Below are 23,431 nucleotides of genomic sequence, written 5' to 3'. Positions count from 1 at the left end.
TTTTGAAAGAACTGACAAAAGGCTCATGAATAATGATACATTTCTCATAATCTGGTATCTTCCTACCAAAGTGAATTTATGTAGTTTTTAAAGCTGATTTATTCTTAGAAGCAAATTTCAATACAAATTGGGCTTACATTTTATTTCCTTTTGTCCTAGGAATGGATTTGAGAAGTGACTTTTGCTTTCTTTGATTTCAGAATAGCTTTGAATGTTTTCCCCTTTAAGGATTCAGAAATGGCTTTGCAGTCTTCTGTTGTGTCTTTGTTAATCCTCTAAGACTTGTGAATTCTATTATTTTAATCTCATTTTTTTTCCTGCCCACTTTTCTCTGTTGGACTTTGGGATTTATGCAAATCTCATCAAGAGTGGACCATCCTGCTTAAGAATAACTTTTTTATTTCCTATTTCTGTTTCAGCCCGTGTTTCTTGATCCGCCACTTTTGGTCTAGAAGGTCAAGTTCATCTTGAAGAAAAATTATTTATTTCTCAGAAGATATGATTTATATCATTTTTCTCTTTCCTCACATGACCTGTTGAAACAGATTTCTGGGGACTAATTTATATTAATTCCAAAGTATGACTCTGAGGGCATGAGCATTAATTGAAAGACTATTTTTATCACCTATGCTCTCCTTTAAAAAATAAATGACATTTTTCCAAGATTTAATTTAACTTTCAGTTTTGACTAGGGTGTTAAATGTCAGAAATTATACTTCTGTGTGTATGTTTGTTTAATAATTCTATAACAAATGCAATTAATCTCAAGAGAATCAGATTACAATTCATTTCTTTTAATGCTGCAAAATAAAAAAGTCATTTTTGATGAGGCAGAAGGTGCCTGGAAGTACTTTAGCCTTAAGCAATGAGTGGTTTACTAGTACACATACCTATAAAAAGTAGACATTTTGAAGCTCATGTAAGCAAACCTTTAAATAGTTTGGATTTAAGGTATATAGCACCAATATATTTAAGAATTATGAGACAGATATATAAATATTGAGCTTCAGTAAGAGAAAAGTATAATAACTTTTAGGCTTGCCAGGTGGTGCTCCTGGTAAAGAACCTGCCTACCAATGCGGAAAACATAAGAGACATTCCCTGGGTTGAGAAGATCCCCTGGAGGAGGGCATGCAACCCATTCCAGTAGTCTTGCCTGGCGAATCCCACGGCCAGAGAAACCTGGCAGGCTACGGTCTATAGTGTTGCAGAGTTGGACATGGCTGAAGCAACTGAGCATGCACAGTAGCTGTTATGCTAACATTTGTTGAGTGATGACTAAGTGCCAAGAATGGCGCTCATTTGATTTAATAATTACAAAATCCTTATGTAGATATTATTATCCTCAATTTATATAAACTGCCCCAAGTCACATGTCTTATAAGTATTTTGAGCCAGAATTCAAATTCAAGTGTTTCAATTAAAAAACCTCTATTTTTAGTTCCACATTATACCTAGATATCTCAAGAGAAAATTTTTTGTTAAGTAAAACAGTGTGCCTCACAACTCTACCCCTGTCCAGAGCTGAATGTGTTTGTCTGTAGAAAAGGACTCTGATGATGGCATCTATCCCAGACCAAGGTTTGTCACATTCAAACTTGGTGAGATAAAGAGTTCGCCATCTCACCAGGAATACATTATAAAATCTATTTTATCCGTAGAACTATGACACTGCTACCTGCTCATCCTCTTTGGACTTTTCTTTCCAAAAATTCAATAAATTCAACAAACAGTTACCCATGAATGATTGAAAACAAATTTGTGAAATGAACCAATGACTGCTCAAATGAAAATACCCAAAATGTATATACCCAAATCAAGGTAATTAGAGAAAAAATTTCTGGGTTGAGTATAATCTTTTCTTCTTTAACAAGTAAAACTATATCCTATTATTTCATAGCTCCAGAGCCCTTTTTTCTGCTCTCCTTATTCACACACACACACACATATGTGTCAATAAGTGCTCAATCTTAGGGGAAATTCTATTCTTTGCAGGGAATTGTGAGACACTATGTTCAGTCCAAGTTCATTAGTTGGGCAGGAGTTTGGGGCTGTTGGTGTTGGCATGTTGTGCTTTTTTCCTTTCTTTCTTTTTTGTAATTTTCCTGTCATTATCATAAAGATATATAAAACCTTCCACAAGTTTTCAGACATTGTTTGAACTTCCTTTTGTAACCTGTTATTTTGAAGACTTCGGTCCTTAATGATTAGTGGTTCTATAAAGGCCATGTCTTAGAATAGTAACTTTTTAAAATCTAGGTACATCCAGTTACCAAATTTTATTGAATATTATTTTAAATTTACACAAGATATAGCCATTTAAAATAAACATTTTTTTCCAATAGGATGGGTTTTCAAAAAGGGAAATGGAGATAATCCTGTTGTTATGGAATAGTAAACAACAATGTGGGCTTCCCTGGTGTCTTAGTCGTAAAAGAGTCCGCCTGCAATGCAGGAGACATGGGTTCAATCCCTGGACTGGGAAGATCCCCTGGAGAAAGGAATGGCTATCCACTCCAGTATTCTTGCCTAGAGGATTTCTTGGACAGAAGAGCCTGGCATGCTACAGTCCTTTGCATAGAGTTGAGCAGAACTGAGCAACTAACATGCACAACACGATAAGAAAATATAGACAGGCTAGGCTAATAACAGTCCTACTTTTGACTAGAAGACAAAGGCTCTCATGTACAACTAGATATAATTAGATGAACATTTTTGTGTTTTTGTAGCTGTGCACTTTACCTTTAAATATACCTTTATTGATTTCATTGAAATAATCACTTTGCATTGGAGGAGGAAATGGCAACCCACTCCAGTGTTCTTGCCTGGAGAATCCCAGGGACGGCGGGGCCTGGTGGGCTGCCGTCTATGGGGTCGCACAGAGTCGGACACGACTGAAGCGACTTAGCAGCAGCAGAAGCATGTGCCATCATAAGGCATGTTTCTGGTCTCTGTTCATATGATTTCTGTTCATATGATTTCATATATGATTTCTGATGTGTGGAGTTCTAGTGTCTGCTTCTACCAAGAACACCACTATTAACTCTTGCCAGAGCAAGACAATAGTCATACAGTAGAATTCTAGGATACAAAGCATTGAGATTTCTATTTCCTGTTTTCCCCCCTGAAAGTGGTCATATGTCAGTTCTTTAAAGTCTCTTTGATATTCAAACATATGATTTATATTGATACATCAAAGAATTACAATAAAAGGGAAAGTATCTTAAGAATTCTAGAAAATCACAAATAGTCTGAGTACCATAGAGTGATTGAAGACTTTTGGAAACTTCGGTACAACCAATCATGTCAATATGTTTCATGTTTATTTGTGAGATTTTATTAAAATTATCTGATAGATTAAAGCCTAAATTTATCAACCTCAGCGATTAATCTGGTGCCACTGGGGAGAAGGAAAAAAAAATTAGACTAATTCTATCATACTCTTGTACTCAGAATTCCTTTGGGAGCACATTTTGCAGATCCAAGTCAACCAAACTCACTTTGAGGTCAAGGACTACTTCAGGTGAGCTTCAGTGAAGAGAATTTTGCCATCTGTTTGATATATTATTCATTTAAAATATTCAGAGAATTGCAGATGCCAAGAGAGGACATTAGATTGAGTACGAGGCCTCCTATGCATATTCAAGCAGCTTTATATATCCTTCATGAATCAAAACTAAGTGACTAAATGAGAAGGTACAGAGAATGGACCACAGTGAACAAAAGGATGCAAGAAGTCTTCCATGTGAAATCTAAATAACATTAAGCCATGGCAATATCTTCAAGGTCAGGTATAATAAAGAGATTCAATTTTGTACCATGTGTATTATAATCTTCTAAAAATATTATTAATAAAAAGTAACTTTTGTCAGTTCTTCGACTTGTAATGTGCCAAATAATGCCCTAAATTTTTGAATTTTAAGGCCAACAAGAGATTTTATATTTTGGAAATGTTTTCTGTCTTATATTACTCTCAATTTAATACATCCAGATATCAAGTTAACAAATAATGAGGACTCTGGCCCAAGTACGCATATGCACTAATATGTATGTGTGTACATACGCTTGGTGAGTGCATGCATATTCACACTTATGTGTAAATGCATATTTATTTTCATGTTTTTTTAAATTTTATTTTATTTTTAAACTTTACAATATTGTATTCATGTTTTATATTAATTTATATAGTTTGTGAATGAAATCACAAATTCACTGTAAATATACCTAGCAGAATAACTTTTAAATATTATCTTCATAAATTAGCTGGTTGTATAGAAAATATTTCAATTGGGTTATATATAATTAGCCACCCATAGGGAGGATAATACTATTATACAAAGCTAAAATGAACATTGAGTCTTTAAAGAAAAAAAATAGCAGGTTTAAGCATTGAAATAGATAACTTAGTTTGTTTCCCTACTTAACGACCTTGCACTCTGGTTAACTTATGGAAATTTCCCAGTCTAAACTTTGTACTTTTTTCACAAGGGGCAGTTATGTCTGTAAAATCACAGCAGGTCAAAGTAGACCTCTTTTTCTCACTTATCTCACTAATCATCAACTTTCTCCTTTCAACTAAAGTGTTTTTACCATATTTTATTTACTTTAATTCCTTCCTTACCCATATATTATTTGTCTATCCGTTTCAAAGCTAAAGAACCACAAAAAAATTTAAAAAAAAAAAGCTATGAGCAATGAAAATAGCTGTCTCAGTTCCCATGCAGATGGATTTTGATACACTCATTCAGAAACTTATGATGCATCTTGAACATTCTTTGGGCCAGCAGTGAATAATAGCAACTAAGAATGCCTGCCAGTGCAGGAGATGCAGGTTCAGTCCCTGGGTTGGGATGATCCCCTGGAGAAGGAAATGCCAACCCACTCCAGTATTCTTGCCTAGGAAATCCCATAGGCAGAAGAGTCTGGTGGGCTCAGTGGAGTTGCAAAAGAATCAGACGTGACTTAGTGACTAAACAACAGCAACAAGAGCACCAGGAAACTAGAAATATCCAGCATGCTCACTTAGAATAGGGGCAAATCCACTCTACTGAACTACAAACCCAGAGCTGTTCCAAATTATGGAATTAGAATTTGTAACAATGCTGACTCCAGTCTGTGAACAACTAAAACAATTTACTTAGAAATTGTATGTTGAATTTTCCACTGTAATCCCAGCCTCTGAAATAGAAAACATTCATTAATTTATTTAGCAAATATTTATTGACTCTGTGCTGTGCTGTGCTTAGTTGCTCAGCCATGTCCGACTCTTTGCAACCCCATGGACTGTAGCCCACCAGGCTCCTCTGTCCAAGGGGATTCTCCAAGTAAGAATAAATGCAAGATTCTATCTTAGGTATAGTTTACATTAGAATGCAGGAGGGTGTGCATTTGTGTATGTATATGTGTATCGTATATATGCACATATATATACACAAATTACATATACATCTATGCTGTTGTTTTTATTGTTGTTCAGTCTTTAAGTCATGCCTGATTCTTTGTCTCCCCATGGACTGTAGCCCACAAGTTCCTCTGTCCATGAGATTTCCCAGACAAGAATACTGGAATGGGTTGTCATTTCCTTCTCCAGTTGGAATTTCTTAGACCAGGAGTCAGACCTGCATCTCCTACATTGGCAGGTGGATTCTTTACCACTGAGCCACCAGGGAAGCCCACAGATACATCTATATATACATAGGTTTGTGGCTCTGTTTGTTTGGTGATGTTAAATATTTCATCACATTGTTAAATATCTCTTCTCTATAAAGAAGAGATAAACATCTGTCTCACAAAGAAAATATTATTTTTCCTTTCCTTTGTGACCTTTTGTTAATCCATTGAAATGATCAAAGAACCAGCAGCCAAATTCTTGCCTAAATGTTAACCATTAGTTATTTCCTGAAGTTCCATCTCTCTGATGATCAGCGATTTCTAACTCATTCCCTGCTTTCTTCTGGTTGGCAAGGTTTTTCATGTAACTGCCCCCTTGCTTTTTTAGCTTTCAGCAGCTTTAGCATGCCTGCATTAATTTATCTCTCGGATATAAATTGCATGATATCTGTAATCGCTATGATTATAGATCTAAAATGCTACTTTCAAATCTAGTGACAGAATTTGGTCTGATTGAGCTGGATTTCCTGGGTGTCCTGTCCCGTTTGCTTGACAAGTGGCCTATGTCTAAGATTTGCTGGATCATGTTTTTGATTGATGTATTATTCCTACAAATTGAAATAGACGTGCTTCCTTCTTGCCAGAAAGATTTCTTTTGAAGTGTCATCATGGCTTCTACAAAGGACCCATATGCTCAGGGGATAAGACCCTCTGTTCAAACAGAAACAAATATAGCAGTTTATATCACTATCTTCCCTTATTACTTATCTATGCATTTGGAAAAAAAAATAGGGGTTCTTACACAGAATCTGAATCTCCCATTTCCTACTCAATGCCTGAATTTCCTCTGCTAATTCTCCAAGCAAAGATTATGCAGCCTTCTGCTTGACCACCTTCAGTAACGGGGCAGTGTTTTTTCCCTCTCTGGGGCACAATCAGTTAAGCTATTTCCAAAGATGAAATTATTAGATTGTCATTTTTTAATCAATTGAGAATGTGCCTTACTTTTTGACACAGATTTTTCATTCTAGTTCCACACAAAATACACCCCACCCCTCCATACCTAAATAAATCATACTTCACTTGGTCAAGCATGACTTTCACTGCTGCTGCTGCTGCTGCTGCTGCTAAGTCGCTTCAGTCGTGTCCAACTCTGTGCGACCCCAGAGACAGCAGCCCACCAGGCTCCCTCGTCCCTGGGAAACACCTATTGAATTGCACCCTAGCCTCAGAAAAATAGGTAGACCCTCTTCATGGATAGCTAACTGGGGAACAGGGCCACAATTTAGCACTTATGTTACAATTTAGTAGAGAAGCCATAACTTGTGTATCTGTTAAAGCTCAAAGACACGTATAAAAGCCTGATACTAGGATCTCTCATTATATTCAATAATTCCTTTGTCAGAATTTTCACTTTTCAAGTTCTTAAGAGAGAGGAAGAAAAAAACGTTTTAATAAGTAAACAAGAGTATCCATCATCTGGATTCCCAAGTGGCTCAGTGGTAAAGAATCTGCCTGCAATGCCGGACACCTAGATTCTAACCCTTGATCGAGAAAAATCCCCTGGAGTTAAAAATAGCAACCCACTCCAGTATTCTTCTTTTTTTTTTTTTCACTCCAGTATTCTTGCCTGGGAAATCCCATAGACAGAGGAGCCTGGAGGGCTACAGTCCATGGGATCGCAAAAGAGTTGGACACAACTTAGCAACTGAACAACATCCATCACTAGGTGGGCTGTATCAGGTGCCCTAGTGGAGCCATCAGGGTTCTGAACTGTTCATTTTTCACTTCGACTTCCTTAGTGTGTGAGTTCAATTACGTCAAGTGCTCTTTCCATGAGGTGAGGGAACATGACCAAAGAGAACTCCATGTTCACAGCCTGTGACTCCTTTGGTCGAGATATCACTACCTTGTCTGAAAGGACCCTGATTAGCCCAGGCAAAGGATATTTGCTACTGACAGGCCCAACACAACAGCATGGGATGATGAGGGAAAGTTCTTTAAAGGAAAGAAATCTGGGCAACCCATCTAGATACATCACACATGGGTGTGAAATTTTAAAGTGAATAAGAACGTCACCTGCACTTCCTGCCACCCTGAAATCTGGCTTTCGTTATCTAATTGGAAAAGTGAAACTTCCTTTTTATTTGTGGAATATGTGATGATGGACAGCAGCTCAGTATTTGTAGAAATTGCGTTGCCTTTTAGTCTCCTGACATAATACCTCCCTGAACCTGAAAGACTTTCCATTCGATAATGTCAAAGAGAGAATAAAGTGGTAGGTCTCAAATGATGAAGGAGCTGAAAGATTACAATTTAGCAAGACTCTGGCAAGTCAAAAATGAAGACCAGACAAGTGTGCAAGCAAAAACCTGGAGATTAGTAGAGAGTTACATCAAGGGAGGCTAAAAAAAAATCCTACATATAGCAATAGGACATTACATAGGTGTCCTTGTTACATAGGGATGAAATTAGTTTCCACAGAAGGATTTCTAAATATTCTGTATTCTACCACAATATGCCTTTCTCCCATCCTAAACATTTGATTATTTAAATCCATAAAAGGTGATTTGGATTCATATGCCACACTCTTAAAACATATTTACACAAAGTTAAGTTTAGGAGGTAAGTGCCCTGCTGCTAAGTCACTTCAGTCGTGTCCGACTCTGTGCGACCCCAGAGATGGCAGCCCACCAGGCTCCCTCATCCCTGGGATTCTCCAGGCAAGAACACTGGAGTGGGTTGCCATTTCCTTCTCCAAAGCATGAAAGTGAAAAGTGAAAGTGAAGTTGCTCAGTCGTGTCCGACCCTCAGCGACCCCATGGACTGCAGCCCACCAGGCTCCTCCGTCCATGGGATTTTCCAGGCAGGAGTACTGGAGTGGGGTGCCATTGTGCCTTAGGTACCTGAAGTGGTTTTTGCCATCACTAGTAAGTACTTCACTCAGTGATGGGGCCATAGTATTTGCTGAGAAAGTGTTAAAATAAAAGATTGAAAATCTTGGACCAGTTGATTCTGAAAGTCCTGACCATTTTTTCATATCTGTCTCTGCTTGTGAAATTTAACAAATCAATTCATGAAATTTGTATCAGATTCTTTTTACTCGTTTGGTTTCTTCTTTGTTTTAGAAACAAAGCACATTTTCAGAACCACAAATTGGTGAGATATATTCTAATGCCATGGCATGGACATGATTAATTTCTCAAAGAAGTTCCATGACATTTCTTCCTCAAAGCAATTCTGTCATTGTGGTAGATTTTCCTGCCGTGTTTCTCAGATGATGGAATGGGCTCACCATAGGGTCTTAGGAAAATTCTTAAACTATTGAATTTAGTAATTCAACTTCACTCTCCTCTTCCGATTGCTGACTGGGAACAGCATTCAAATGACTTCTCTGCATAAAATATAGGGGAAAAGATACTACTGACAGAAAAAATACTTCCTGTCTATAAAGTCTGTGCCAAACAGGAACAATGACAAAAAGAGCGCCTAATTATGTAAAGTTTACTGCTTAATTTAAAAGCCTTTTTTATTGTACAGGATCGTTTTAATTACTGCTGTGAACTGCTATCTCCTGTGATCTTTCATGTATACTGCCATCTGTTTTTAGAATATCTTATGATCTTGAAATAACATTGCATGTAATTTGCTGCCGTTTATTCAGTCTACTGGGAGGATGTGAAAGACCCCACACAGTGTGACTGCAAATCTCAGGGCTTTCTACGAAAGAAGGAAAACAATGTCAACTACAAAAACCCAGTATGTTCTCAAATCTCACCTGGACTGTAGCCTTTGGATTAATAAATTATAGAAAACAGTACTGCCACTAATTAGCTGCATGACATTACATAAGTTAATGGATCTTGATGGTTTTCAGTTTTCTCACTTGTGTAAAGAAGAGGAGAGAAGAAAATCAAAGGATTTGTGGACTTTAATATCATGAAACACAGCCTAGTCATCCAAAGGGATTCTTGCTCTGTCTGCAAAGAATCCCTTTGTGGACACACAGACACAAAGACACACACAGTTAAATCAAGGTTTTGACATCGTCAAAAAGCAGAATCTTTGCTAAAGAGTTAATTCTAGGCTTGGTTTTACAATGTCCAGACTTTCTGTGGTTACTGAAATGATATAGAGGAAAAACAAGAACAAAAGTAACCTTAGTTCATGGCAAAAAAAAAAAAAAATTACTCATGTGTGTTAGTATATTAGCATGTTATTGTGTGTGTGTATATATATATATATATATATATATATATATATGTCATTTGGCATGATGCATAGGGATTCACTAAGTCAACAAAAATCAAAACTCAAAACTTAACTATATTGAGTCCACAAGGTGAAGGAAGTTGGGGAAATCCAAGTTAACGTCTTATTAGAGCTTATAGCTTTGCCTTGCGCATAGTAAAAGCTATTAAATATTTACATAGAATTATTTTAGTATTTCATAATTTCATGATTATTATTTGAGTGGATGAAGTAAGTTAATGTATAACAGAAAAATGCAGTCTGCTTAGTACCTGATACATAGCAAGACTAAACTTTTAAGTAATTAATCTATTTATTTGAACAAAGAAAACTTGTCAAACTGTTTAAAAGACCCAGATTTCTATTTCCATCTGGGATTATGTTATGAACATTTAAAGGAAATAATTTAAAAATACACAAAAGGCATATATGTAAGAACAATAAACCCAAGGATCAACAATAGCAAAATATTTGATACAAGTTGTTAAAAATGACAATCATGGTACATCTATATGATGTATTCTTAAAAGAGTAATAATATATATAATAGTTATCATTAAGTAAAGGAGACAGTAGAATAGAAATTGCATAATTATTGCCTGACATTGATTTAAATTTACTTCAAGGAATACGATATAATTTGCTAATATAGTACATTAAATTTTTATGTATAGTAAAATATTTGCTACCTTTAACATATAATTATTATACTTATTTACTTAAAATTTATTTAATATGTTACATACAACAAATAGTATATAATAAAATGAAATACAATATATGTGATACTAAAATTCTTAGGATTTACAGTCATCTCAGGTTCTAGAACTATGGATTGATTTTATATTTTATAAGCATTACAAATTTCCTTTGCATAAAAATTGAAAAAGGTTTTTTTCCTGATTTTTTTGTTTACAAACTTCTGTTTTAATTTTAGTACTGCTACTCATCTGTGGGGCTTAAACAGCTTAAGTTTTCTTCTGTTTCTTCTGTACAACATGCAGGGAGAAGCTCAACTGAAAATTACTTAGGCCAATGATCCAATTAAAGAAGTGAACTAGCCAAATGAAGCAAGCTTATCACCCAGCCATTACACAATCCTTGTGGAAACATACACTGAAATCCCATATTAATTCCAGAAGAATACTTGAACTGCACAGGTATACCATCCATTCACTATAAGGCCCTTTAGTGCAGAAATAGCCCACTGGAATGTCAACCAAAAATTCAAGCTCGAAAGCATTGAAAGAAATGCAGAAGTGAAGCTAGCCGTAAAGCAAAAGAGAAGCCATATGATGAGGAGTGTGAAAGATTAGAAAGTACATCTTCCTTGTGTCCAAAGAATGCAGACTCAAGTAGCCTCCACAGACTGTGGCCAAGTGAAGAGCTCTGCACTGACAAATCTCTGACAAGAAATCCATAACTGTTGGTATTTTCTCAGTGTTGACCACCAGCTATGTTGGTAACTTTTATCCTTGCTGTTATTTTTAACACTCTGATGGCTGTAATTTTGTGTACACTATTTTTGTGTGCAATATGCAGGACTAGTAACACAGAAGCATGGGAAGGGATGAGAAAGAGGACATGTACTAGACAGGGAAGGGCAGAATCCTCAACACTTGTTTTGACCAACACAGGGACCTTCGGTAGAGAGACAGCCACTCTCCAGCAACATCACAGGGGAGGAGTGAATAGCATCATAACCCTGACATCACTGCCCTCCCTCTTTCCCTCCATCCCTTGAACCTCCAGCCAGAGCTCCAGACCAAATAGAAGCCAGATACGGAGGGCATCCACTGATAGGGTCAAACAGGTCAGCCTGCTGAGAGCAAAGTGAATAAGAGAATCCTCAGGGAGAGAGGCTCTGGAGGGTCAAGAGTGGATACCTGGCACAAATCCTCAATTTCTGTCCATAAAGTATTGAAGCCAGAGTTTATCTCACAGTGCTCTGTACCTTTCAGGCAGCACACTCTTTTTCATTCCACCCAGGATATTTATAACCAAATACAATCATTTTGCCAAAGTGTAACCAAAGATAAATTAATGTATGACTTTATAGCACCACAATCTAACAGGCTGTTAAACAGCATGATCGAATTAAAGGTCCTGAAAATGGCATAACTAATGGCACTGTCTCGGGGAAAAAAAAATAGTGCTAATGCAGAGGTTCATGAAATGTGTATGAACCGTATAACATATTCATGCCCTATTACTGAGAATTTCAAAGTGTCTCACTGCTCGAGATAATAGGCCTTGATTCAATTCACTCTGATGTGGCATGAATTTCATGTGCTAATTAGTAAAGCATTTCTTAATGATTAGGAGAAAAAATCAGATAACATTTGATTGGAAACCCAACTGTCAGAGATAAAGCATAGCTACAACTGAGGTTAGAATGAATGCCATTCATTCTCAATTCAGGTGTCTTAATTATGATAATTAATGATTGTATTCTCTCTATAAATGAATTCAACCAACATGATAAGCATATGGTAATTAAAGTGCTTTTTTAGTGTTGGAAATTTAAACAAATGACATCAATAATAATCATGTCCTTTCTTGCGTTTTAAGTTTAGTTTCCTGTTGAAGTCTGTTTTCTCCTTTAGTCATTTATGAGTTTTATATCCTTTCAGTACTTTAATAGCAAGTATATTTCTAGGAGGTGATATCTATTGACATTGGATTTCTGACAAGAATGTAAATTATTTCCCATTCATTGACATTATAGAAAGTGAGTCCTGCTCTCTATCAGTGCTATGGAATTTTGTTAAAAATAGTGTTGGATTTATCAAACTCCAGTGCTGAGAGTTAATAAAAAATAAGTAACTGACCCAGAAGATATAGGTTAATATGGACAGCATTACATAAGGATGATTACATAAAATTTGATAGGACATTTAAATTCTGAATATTCTGAGTGTAATCTAATCACAGGAAATGGCTTTAAAGGTTCCCATTATTATTGCAAGGTTTTTCACACTGACACATTATCGATCCAGACTTCATCACCTCTTGCTTGCTCTCTTGCAATCACTGCCCTGCCTCCATTTTCTCCTAACTCCATTCCTACACACACTACCTATTACTTTTTCTTATGTCAGATGATATTAAAGCACTTCCATGATAAAATGCAACCTTTTTCCAGCCTAGTCTTCCACCTTATTTTTTTTTCATTTGTGCCTTACTCTTCCGGTCAGTTCACTTGGTCATCTATGAGTCTTTCATTCTTCTGCCACTTCAAATGTCCCCAAGTCCTCCAGCTGATTTGGTGCCATCTTTTGAAGTTTTAGCCTTCCCTGGTGGCTCAGACAGCAAAGAACCTGCCTGTCAATGCTTGAGGCCCAGGTTCAATCCCTGAGTCGGGAAGACCCCTGGAGAAGGGAATTGCAACCCACTCCAGTATTCTTGCATGGGAAATCCCATGGACAGAGGAGCCTGGCGGGCTACAGTCCATGAGATCACAAAGAGTTGGACATGACTGAGCAACAGACGGTAAAGAATCTGCCTGCAATGCAGGAGACCCAGGTTCAAAGCCTGGGCCAGGAAGATCACCTGGGGAAGGGAATGGCACCCTACTCCTGTATTCTTGTCTGGGAAATCCCAGGATAAAGGAACCTGGTGGGCTACAGTCCATGGGGTTCAAAGTGTTAGATGCGACTGAGCGACTAACACTTTTTGGAAAGATGTTTGCAGACCTTCTGAAAGGCCCTTCAGGGATATCTCTCTGGAATTAACATGCCTATGATTTGTATATCACAGTAAGCATATTCACACTTTCCTTCCCCGCAAGACGGTGAGATACTTGCTGTAGGTGTCCCTTTCTCTCCTCAATGCCTGGAACATTTTTGACATTAAATAGATGTTTAAACCATATCCTCAGTAGTAAGATGGATCAATCAATTGCCTGTTCCTTAATAAAACAAGAAAGGCGCCTTTAAGGAATTGTATCAGAAATACACATTAAGGTTTGTTTATGAGGCTCATTCTGTATTGCCCCAATGTGTCGTAGGACAACCACTACCTTCTAATCTATTAAGAGCAGAGAATTAATTGCTCTGGGAGGGGAGAGGAGAGCAGGTGAAGAGGTGCTGATGATAAAGAGATTATGTCCACAAGCCCCAAAACAAATTTATCTGTAGAGATAAACAAAAAGTCTAGCTCACAAACTGGCAATATGAAGCAAGAAAAATGAAAAGACTAAATTTTTATTTGTTTGCACTTTTGCAAAGAGAGAGCTATTCAATCTTGATTCTGGGTGCTCCAAAAAGAGTTACTGAGAAATAGAAACTGGTCAAAGGAACGGAGAGACTGCTCCAAAGCAGAACATAAAGGATGCTGTGACCCTATTTGCTGATGCAGAGCTGAAGTTTAAATAATTGTGTAAACAAATGGACATATCCTTCAGTTCAAAATGTAAAATGATTTATTCTTCAATAGACCTTTTGTTGATTGTCTAAAACCCTGAACTGGGGACTTTTCCTGTGGGTTCAGGAGCTAAGATTCTGCACTCCCCAATGGGAATTTGCTGTATGACTCAGGGAACTCAACCAGAGCTCTGTGAAACTCAAAGGGGTCAGATGGGGTAGGAGGAGGGAGGGAGGTTCCAGAGGGAGTGGGCATATGTATGCCTATGGCTGATGTATGTTGATGTATGACAGAAACAAACACACTATTGTAAAGCAATTATCCTTCAATTAAAAATAAATAATAGAAAAAAAAAAAAGATTCTGCAATCCCAATGCAGGGATCTTGGGTTAGATAGATCCCTGATCAAGGGACTAGATCCTGCATGATGCAACTAAGGATCCCACGTACTGCAACTAAGACCCAGTGTGGTCACATGAATAAATAAATAAGTATTGGAAAAAAAAAAAAACTGATTTGAAGAAAATATTTCTTAGTTTCAGGCAAATAACCAATCAGGGTGGATCCCAATGGACACTGAAAACCAAAGTTCCAATATGTTCTATGTGTGAAAAATAGACACAGGTAGATATTTGAGTAGCCATAAGGGGCAAACTATGGTACACTGCAGTTTCTCCATTTTCTTTCTATTCTGTAGTAAATTTTATCTGTTATTAGAATGCTTTCATATGCAAAACTACACTCATCTGTTACTTCAATCAGGCTGGCCTAAGCCACTGTTAAATCCGTAAGTCCTAAGTCTTGATGTTCAGTAACTATATTTGCCTTTTAGTACGTTTCACTTGCACTTACCATGGTCTTGTACAAGAGAATAATATTTCTAACTTGATTTTGGAAACTCAATATACCGTGCACAGACAGTAACTAAGTTATAGAATAGCCTACTTCCTCAGTTTCAGTACAAAAATCTACAGGGAGTCAATACTGATCACTATCCTTATATGTTTCGAGGATTCTCACCCGGGGGTGGGGTAGGAGCAGTAGTGGGGGAAGGAAGGAGTTAGGATTTATCCTTTAACAGTTCCAGTAAAGTACTTTTTTATTTAAATCTCTTTCTTCCTTGGCATTCTATCTTAATGCGATACAGTTTAAACATAGTAGAATTAAGTTCTGGCTTTTTGCCACAGTCTGTTTTGTACAGTTTTATTTTATACGATATTGTTTATTAAATTTAAAAGTATCGGGTGATATATATTTCTTTTATTTGTAAGATGTTTATAAGTCTACAAAATAAAAAATAGACTATCAATGTATGTTGGGATATGTCACTACTGTCATTGTTATATAATTTTAATACAATGGAAGATGTGTGTTAACACATTCAGTCCAGAACCTTTTAAGCCAAAAAGATGCTGCCAATTCAGAAACAAAGATAAATGCTGATTTGTATTATGCATCTTTGAGGCCAAAGCTAATGGGGCTTAAAAGCCATCAGTGTTGTATAGAGAAGCAAGGATTTGCATTTCTTGGGGCATTTGTGACAAGACTGCCAATATTTTGACCTCCTATGGATTAATCCCGTCAAATTTATCATTGAAAATCTTTTTTCCTAACAATAGAAATATTCACAAACCACAGAATTTTAAAAACTAAGATCTGTCTTGTTTCTTCTTCTGAAAATAAAACAATTAAATAAATAAAAAGAAATAGAAGGAAAAACAAAACCAAAGTTCTAAAACAAAGCCACACAGCATTGCTGTTTTCTCTCTTTCCTGTGAAGCAGCTTCTATCCATTGAGGTTGCTTTGCGAAAAGAAAAGTATGAGTTAGGGGCCAATAAATTGTGTGTTTTCCCAACTCAGTTCCCCTGCCTTTGCAGTGGGAATTTCCCCTGATAGCTAAAGACTTCTACAGGTCATAATTCTTGCTTTTCCACCCATGTACACTTTTACATAAAACAAGAAATTCTGCCACTGCATGCACTTCAGAGCAGTCAAAATGTGGTACTGTGGAAGTTATTCTGTAGTTTTCTAACTTTCCTTTCTCTCTTCTCTGCCAAATCATAAAGTACTCATGTTCTGAATTGTTGATCTATCACAGCCCCTGAGGCAATGTGGGTGGAAGGGGTTGGCCTTACTTTGCATATTCACTTGGTGATCATTAGCGACATAATGCAGATGAAATCTCATACGATTTCTTGCCTGAACAAATGCCTTTAAGAAATGCTTTGGGGACATATAACAAGGAGATCATTGTTTTCATATCCATTTCCTGGAGATTTCTTCCATCGTGTGCTTAAGATGCTTCTAGCAATGTTAACTGCACAAGGTTGAAATATACTGGTTGATGGACTAAAATACAGCACATTTGTGAAAGGGTAGCTTTTCACATCAGTGGACAAAAATACAATTTAAACATCTTAGAACTGTAGTTTTCAGTAAAATCGGTACCAAATGGGGTGTGTGGAAATGTAACTGAACCACTTGCATCTTTTTTATTGAAAAGTAACTTGAACACCAAGCTTTAGGAAGATTACATTTTACTGTTCTCTAGATGTGAGTTAGAATGAACAGTGACTGCTGTTATTATGGCAAATAATAAACATTAGTCTTCGAAAATGTAGAAATAGGCACAAACCAAAGCAATGTTAACCAGGAGTAGAGATTATCTCATCTCTTCCTATGTATAATTTCTTGCAAATTTGAAATTCCCTTATTTTGAATAATGACAGGGACGATGATGGTAGAAAGTGCTAGTGAGTAGTAGTAACTACACGGACATTATACAAAAGTTGTATGTGCACTATTTTATTCAATGATCACTTTATGAAATAAGAAAGATGTTGATATAATGCTAAGAGATATAAGAAAGAATTGTCCAGAGATCCAGGACTTTTTTCTGGATTCAGCAACCGAGCATGGCTTACAGTCATTTTGGTTTTGGGATGAGACATGCATTTTCAGCTTTATGTGAGATAGTCATAATATAAATATGTTAAACAGAAGTATTAAAGTATGAGAATTCTGCCAGTTGCTCAGTTATGTCTACTTCAATTATGCATTCCAGAACTGGAGAAAGAACATCATAATGGGTTCAAAGAACCACTGAATCCACAAGATAGATCTAAACTAGCACTCCATTGATCACCTGACCTCCACAAGGACCAACTCTAACTGATGAACCAAACAATGTGCTAGGTCTCCTGGAATTAGCATCAGTTTGGAGCCAGCATCCATTAATCCCTGAGGAATCTGATTATTTCCTTTTCCTTGCTGCTGCTGCTAAATCGATTCAGTCATGTCGAACTCTGTGCGACCCCATAGATGGCAGCCCACCAGGCTCTGCTGTCCCTGGGATTCTCCAGGCAAGAACACTGGAGTGGGTTGCCATTGCCTTCTCCATTGTGTGAAAGTGAAAAGTGAAAGTGAAGTCGCTCAGTCGTGTCCGACTCTTCGAGACCCCATGGACTGCAGCCTACCAGGCTCCTCCATCCATGGGATTTTCTAGGCAAGAGTACTGGGGTGGCTTGCCATTGCCCTCTCCGTTCCTTTTCCTTAATGCCTGACAAAATCCAACTGGAGGAAGACCGGGGTTATACTAACAGTGCACCCTTTTGGCAGCATAGCAGGGTCCTTTCTCCAGGGAACCCAGCCTCTCCTCCATTCAAGGGATACTCGGTTTGTTAACTGGCTCAACTTTGGGAATTAATGGAGGGGCCGTGACATGGTTCTGATGATTCAAGTTAGAATTTAGTTCATTTGACCTCAGATACTTCTCTTTAGACAGTTCAAGTAAGAATTTAGTAGACTGCACATCTATTTCTTTTCTAGAGACACAATGATAAACTAGCTGATGCCATAGGTCTCTGCTGATTACTGCTTGGATTCTGCTGCCCATTGTAGTAACCACCCCCTTGTTGTCCTTGATGACTGAGTGCTGACTTTTGGCCCCTGCCACCTATGAATCTGATTATCCCTATTGCATTTAAGGATCCTAGTTTAGTAACTGTGGTTCCCACTATAACTCTGACCTACAGAGAAAAGTGACCATAGAGCTCTGCAGCAACACTGGGCTCCCCTCAAAACTTTCTCTCTCAAAATCATGGTGAAAGGTGTGTCCTCTGAAATCCCAGGGTGGGTGAGCAGGTCTGATATGATAGTATTTAATAGTATTGCTTCCCAGATGGCTCAGATGACTAAGAAACCACTGGCAATGCAAGGAGACCTAGGTTCAATTCCTGGGTTGAAAACATTCCCTTGAGAAGGGAATGGCTACCAATGCCAGTATTCTTGCCTGGAGAATTCTATGGATTCTCTCCCAGTGGTGAATTCTTTCACAGTAGTAGTGAAAGGTATGTCCTTTGGACCCTCCTCCCAAGATGGGTGAGCAGGTCTGACATGATAAATCCACCCTAACATTCCAATCTCACTAAGATTTTGGATCCCTTCCTCTCCAGAATACCAGGGCATGCATGTGTGTGTCCTAAGTTGATTCAGTCATGTCCTACTCTTTCCAAGTCTATGGACTGTAGCCCACCAGGCTCCTCATTCAAGGGACTCTCCAGGCAAGAATACTGGAGTGGGTTGCCATGTCTTCCTCCAGGGGATCTTCCCGATCTAGGGATCATGTCTCCTACATTGGCAGGGGGGTTCTTTAACCACTAGGGCCACCTGGGAAGCTCTTTATACCAGGGAAGTTCTGGCATTTCAATTTCATTTAATGTTGGCCACCTTTTGATCCACCTTTCAGCCAAACAACCAAACAAATGTTAGGATTTTTCCTCACCCCTTGAGCTACATCAAATCTAGAATTTCTGCTTAGTGGGACCCACACCAAAAATTTCAGTCTGATTTGACATTTTGTTCCTTAATCATCATCCTCAGTTCAGTTCAGTCACTCAGCCATGTCCAACTCTTTGGGACCACATGGACTGCAGCACGCCAGGCCTCCCGGAAACTCAAAAACATGAGTTTTCTTAAACTCATGTCCATCGAGTTGTGATGCCATCCAAACATCTCATCCTCTGTCATCCCCCTTCTCCTCCTGCCTTCAGTCTTTCCCAGCATCAGGGTCTTTTCCAAGAAGTCAGTTCTTCGCATCAGGTGGCCAAAGTATTGGAGTTTCAGCTTCAACATCAGGCCCTCCAATGAATACCCAGGGCTGATCTCCTTTAGAATGGACTGGTTGGATCTCCTTGAAGTCCAAGGGACTCTCAAGAGTCTTCTCCAACACCGCAGTTCAAAAGCATCAATTCCTCAGTGTTCAGCATTTTTTATGGTCCAATTATCACATCCATGATGACTGGAAAAACCATAGCTTTGACTAGATGGACCTTTGTTGGCAAAGTACTGTCTCTGCTTTTTAATATGCTGTTTAGGTTGGTCATAGCTTTTCTTTCAAGAAGTAAGCATCTTTTAATTTCACGGCTGCAGTCACCATCTACAGTGATTTAGAAGCCCCCAAAAATAAAGTCTCTCACTGTTTCCATTGTTTCCCCATCTATTTGCCATGAAGTGATGGGACCAGATGCCATGATCTTAGTTTTCTGAATGTTGAGCTTTAAGCCAACTTTTTCACTCCCCTCTTTACTTTCATCAAGAAGATCTTTAGTTTTTCTCTTTCTGCCATAAGGATGGTGTCATCTGCGTATCTGAAGTTATCGATATTTCTCCCGGCAATCTTGATTCTAGTTTGTGCTCTATCCATGCATTTCACATAATGTACTCTGCATGTTAAATAAGCAAGGTGACAATATATAGCCCTGATGTACTTCTTTCTCAATTTGGAGCCAGTCTGTTGTTCCATGTCCAGTTCTTTTTTGTGTGTTTGTGTTATATGTTATTTACCAAATTTTATTTTTTAATTAATTATTTAACTTTACAATATTGTATTGGTTTTGCCATACATTGACTTGAATCCACCAGGAGTGTACATGTGTTCCCCATCCTGAACCCCCCTCCCACCTCTTTCCCCATATCATCTCTCTGGGTCATCTCAGTACACCAGCCCCAAGCACCCTGTATCATGCATCAAACCTGGTCTGGCAATTGATTTCACATATGATATTTTACATGTTTCAATGCCATTCTCCCAAATCATCCCACGCTTGCCCTCTCCCACAGAGTCCAAAAGACTGTTCAATACATCTGTGTCTTTTTGCTGTCTCGCATACAGAGTTATCATTATCTTCTTCCTAAATCCCATATATATGCGTTAGTATACTGTATTGGTGTTTTTCTTTCTGGCTTACTTCACTTCACAACAAAGGAAACTATAAGCAAGGTGAAAAGACAGCCTTCAGAATGGGAGAAAATAATAGCAAATGAAGCAACGGACAAAGAATTAATCTCAAAAATATACAAGCAACTCCTGCAGCTCAATTCCAGAAAAATAAAAGACCCAATTAAAAAGTGGGCCAAACAACTAAACACATTTCTCCAAAGAAGACAAACACATGAAAAGATGCTCAACATCACTCTTTATCAGAGAAATGCAAATCAAAACCACAATGAGGTACCATTTCACGCCAGTCAGAATGGCTGCTATCCATGTCCAGTTCTAACTGTTGCTTCCTGACCTGCATACAGATTTCTCAGGAGGCAGGTCAGATGGTCTGGTTTTCCCATCTCTTGAAGAATTTTCCAGTTTGCTGTGATCCACACAGTCAAAGGTTTGACGTAATCAATAAAGCAGAAGTAGATGTTTTTCTGGAACTCTCTTGCTTTTTTGATGATCCAACGGATGTTGGCAATTTGATCTCTGGTTCCTCTGCCTCTTCTAAATCCACCTTGAACATCTGGAAGTTCTTGGTTCACATACTGTTGGAGAATTTTGAGCATTACTTTGCTAGCATGTGAATGCAGTAGTTTGAACGTTCTTTGCAATGCCTTTCTCTGGGATTGGAATGAAAACTGACCTTTTCCAATCCTATGTCCTTAATATTCATCTCCCATGATTAAATATTCATGGTACCCATATTCCCCATATTTGTGCATGAAAATAAATTTGTTTGTACATGTTGGTGTACATATACATGCGGATCAGTGAAGAAATGAAATACAGTGATAGTCTTTTTTTTTTAAGATTCCTCTTTGTTCTGTGAGGATTCTTAATACTTTGTATTCTTATGTCCTTTTAAGATTAAAATACTGGGAACAGTTCTATCTGACAGGTTTAATTTCTATGAATACCCATCTCTCTGTGTGTGAATATGGGGTTTAAATATTTTTTTAACTAATATTACCTTTAATATTATCTTAAATATTAAAGATAACTATAATATTATCTTTAAAACTAATATTATCTTTTTCATAATTACTTATCCTCTGCTTTATAAACAGTTGAAACTTTTTCTTTTGTTAATTGCTATTCTAATAATTCATAAAAATAAAAAGTACAAATAGCCAATTGAATACGAAAAACCCTAAATAATTCTCAACTTTACTATCAAACATGTAAACACCTATGAATAAATATAGATACCATTTTTCTTTCAAATTATACACAAGAACGCACGGAATAACAAAGACAGTGTAGCGAAGGGAGAACTTTCATACACCAATGATTGAAAATAACATAATACAAAATTCCCAGCAGAAAGATGGCTCTATTGTCCTTGTTTTACTTTGATATTTCTGTAAATACATTATTAAATGACAATTTTTGAAAATCTATGGATAATATCCAAAAATTAGGACAGAGTAAAAAAGTCAAGTGAATCCATGTGGTGCACTGCTGCTGCTGCTGCTGCTGAGTCGCTTCAGTTGTGTCCAATTCTGTGCGACCCCATAGAACGGCAGCCCACCAGGCTCCCCCATCCCTGGGATTCTCCAGGCAAGAACACTGGAGTAGATTGTCATTTCCTTCTCCAATGCAGGAAAGTGAAAAGTGAAAGTGAAGTGGCTCAGTCGTGTCCGACTCTTCATGACCCCATGGACTACAGCCTACCAGGCTCCTCCATCCATGGGATTTTCCAGGCAAGAGTACTGGAGTGGGTTGCCATTGCCTTCTCTGGGTGTACTATAATGCTTCAATATAAAAGCGTTAGTTGCTTCAGTCATGTCCAACTCTTTGCAACCCCATGGACAGTAACCTGCCAGGCTCCTCTGTCCATGGAATTCTCCTGGCAAAAATACTGGAGTGGGTATCCATACCTTTCTCCAGTGGATCTTCCCAATCCAGGGATTGAACCCGGGTCTCCTGCATTGCGGACAGATTTTTTTATCATCTGAGCCATGGAGCCCATTTTAAAGTATCTATAAGGAAAAGTACAAATCCTCATGTACAAAACTAACATAGTTCATGTGGTTTTCTGAAGAAAATACATTAATATGCATGAAAATTATGGATGATATATATCAACATATTAATAACTACTGCTTCTAGGAATTGAAAATATTAGTAAGTTTCTTTCTCTTTTTAAAAAACTCCATGGTTTTTAATCTTAGTGTTTAGCAGTTAGCATATACTGGAAACAAATAACCAAAAGAATCCTTATATTGGAAACTGCTGTTAGTCATCTTAAGTTTCAGAATTTTTATTCTAAACTCTCCTTTTAAAACTTTCTATATATTTGAATTAAACACAGAAATTATCCACGTTTTAGCTTAAGTTCCACAAAAAAGCAAAGTTTTCATACAGGTAGTTTAATTTTGGAAATCACCTCAAGGAACAGGATTTAGGAAATTGAAAGAGGAAAAGAGGAAAGAAGAAAACAAATTCAGAAGTGTGATTTGGATCTGTTCACCAATGCGTGCACAACGAGGACACACACAAGAGGGCCTCTGGGAGCTAAGTAGAATGCACACTAGATCTCCCCCGGTGTAAAGAAGAGAGAACTGGGGACTTCTCAGGTGATGCTAGTGGTAAAGAACCTGCCTGCCAATGTAGGAGATGTAAGAGACCCGGTTAGATCCCTGGGTTGGGAAGATCCCCTGGAAGAGAGCATGGCAATCCACAATGAGTCAGACATGACTGAAGGGATTAGCACACATACCTTTGTACACCAGCACCTCCTCAAGAGTTGTCTCATGCAGAGTGTATTGTTGTTTAGTTGCTAAGTCATGCCCAACTCTTCGAGGTCCCATAGGCTGTAACCCAATAGGCTCCTCTGTCCTGGGATTTCCCAGGCAAGATTACTGGAGTAGGTTGCCATTTCCTTTTCCAGAGGGTTTTCTTGACCCAGGGATTGAACCCATGTCTTCTGC

This window comes from Bos grunniens, chromosome 18 (assembly GCF_055505025.1).
Source record: "Bos grunniens cultivar Pamir isolate PY7600 chromosome 18, Bosgru_T2T1.0, whole genome shotgun sequence".
In the NCBI taxonomy this organism is placed as follows: Eukaryota; Metazoa; Chordata; class Mammalia; order Artiodactyla; family Bovidae; genus Bos; species Bos grunniens.
Note: the sequence above shows the minus strand (reverse complement) of the source record.